Here is a 2,500-nt window from a genome sequence, read left to right as displayed (position 1 = left end):
GCCTGCCTGCTGCAGTCTGCTTCTGCTGCGGATGATTGTTCTTTTGGGAGGCATGTGTCGCGAGCAGTCACGGTCCCATAACTCTGGCGTGTTCATTGCGCATCACACACACACACACACACTCAAACACTTCCCAACTGCCACTCTCCCTGTTTCGGCACCAAACACGGATTTTTCACAGGAACTTGAGCATGAATGTTTAATTAGTGGCAGCTGTTGTGCAATGTGCGCATTCACTGAACCTCAAACACACACTCACACACACATGCATATATACACACAAGCGCACACACACAAAACCACCCGTTCACACAACTACATGTACACACCACCCACCCACGCACACACACACTTACACACACCACACAGACCACACACACACACACACCCACACCATACACACACTTCATGGCTGTCACTTCAGTTGTCACAGTTCATCGGCAGCTCTCTTTAGGCAGACGATACAGGACGCATTGAGGCACCTCAAATCCAATACAGCTTAAAGCAGAAGGAAGCAGTTTTGGTCTAAGTGAAATGAATTCGCTGAGAGGCATTCAAAAACCATACCATACAGCTTGAAGCAGTAAGAATCACTGAATCTAGTGAGAACACCACCAAGTTTCCGTATTGTGGTTAACGAAAACTAAGACTGAACTTAAACCAATAGTGAATTTATAATAATAATAATTTTCGGAAAACGAAATAAAAACTACAATGACCAATGCAACACAAACTAAAAGTAAATACCTTTGAGCTTTTTCAGCTCAAGGCTTTCCTAATAAAACCTAAAAAAACTTAAATAAAACTAGTCAAGTCCTCAAAATGCACTTGTAAAACTAACTGGAACCAAACTTACATGAAGGCATGGAAAAATAAACATTATGATAACTCTGGTTGGCCCTGATACAAGAATGCTCACATGCTTACTGGTGTATTTTGTTGATGTAGTTGATGATGTTGTATAGTGATAGCATGTCTGGGTGTTCCGTCCTGGAACCCAGTACTGCATAGGTCACATCCTGGATGGCTAGTGAGAACGACAGGTTCCGTCCTGGAACCCAGGACTACATAGATCACATCCTGGATGGCTAGTGAGAACGACAGGTTCCGTCCTGGAACCCAGGACTACATAGATCACATCCTGGATGGCTAGTGAGAACGACAGGTTCCTTCCTGGAACCCAGGACTACATAGATCACATCCTGGATGGCTAGTGAGAACGCCAGGTGTGTTTATCCTGCAGGTGACCATTTACCTTCAACATTCATTTGGAGGTTGTATCAAAACAAGATGCTTATAAAGACACACCTCAAAGTGTTGCTTTAACATCATGCAGTGACAAACATAGCACTCTTGATGACACCATAATGATTCCCAGCTGTCACACGTTCAATAAAAAGTACAAAAGTACGATCAACAAAAGCCGTACAGCTCTACAGAGAACAGTTACAATATTCTCATGCAAATCGCCCTTGTACGTCGCTTTGGACCAAAGCATCTGCTAAATAACTAAATGTAAATATAAATGTAAACAATGGAACTGGTGGATGAGTGTATACAATGAGAAACTAGCTCAGCCCCAGTAACAGAAGCTAACCCTTATGCCTTAACTGGGAGGTGGCATACTTTGTAAGGCCCTCACACCCATGCCCTTAAAGGCAACATTTGGGAAGAAATTTTGGCATTTTGGCATTTTGACGCCGTTTGAACGAAGTGGTGAAATGGACAAGCTGCCCTAATCCCCTCCTGCCACTTACTGGCTTCAGTTCAGTACCTAATCTCACTCACAGACTTGTGGTCACCTTTCATAATTTCCTTGAAAAAAAAAAAAATAATAAACATCCAAAGTTTGTTTGCCCCAACCACTTATCTCCACGTTGACATTTTTGTAAAGTACAATGTTATGTGTTTTTAAAGGAAAGTTTCTCTTTCTGACATGTGCGCCCAGGGCCCTAGTGCCACGCTTCTCAACGGATGAATCCCAATCCCAGAGTGGTGGCTCACACTATTCATCCTGAAGTAACAGGTCTGGAGCTCGCTGTTAGAGCGTTTTGAAATGTGGGTCACTGCTAATCATTTTGCATGTGTGTGTGAGAGAGAGTGTGTGTATGCATGTGTTTGTGCCTGAGTGTGCACGTGTGTGTGTGTGTGTGTGTGTATGTGTATGCACATGTATGTGTGTGTGTGTGTGTGTGTGTGTGTGTGTGTGTGTGTGTGTGTGTGTGTGTGTGTGTGTGTGTGTGTGTGTGTGTGTGTGTGTGTGTGTGTGTGTGTGTGTGTGTGTGTGTGTGTGTGTGAGAGGAGCACTGCCTCCCCCTCTCCGCTGTTCCATCTCGGCCTGGATGAGCTATGGATGAGGTGGTGTGCAGTAATTGAGTTTTTCCAGGCTCTCTTCCCAAGCCAAGGCCATGGTAGCGCTCCTCTTCCCCACACAAATCCCACAACTTATGCTGGATAATCCACTGACGGCCAAATTGCTTTGGGGGATTTTGCGCATTTC

Source organism: Sprattus sprattus (genome assembly GCF_963457725.1).
Source record: "Sprattus sprattus genome assembly, chromosome: 5".
Taxonomy (NCBI): domain Eukaryota; kingdom Metazoa; phylum Chordata; class Actinopteri; order Clupeiformes; family Clupeidae; genus Sprattus; species Sprattus sprattus.
The sequence above is the reverse complement of the archived record's forward strand: the minus strand, read 5'-3'. Positions refer to the sequence as shown.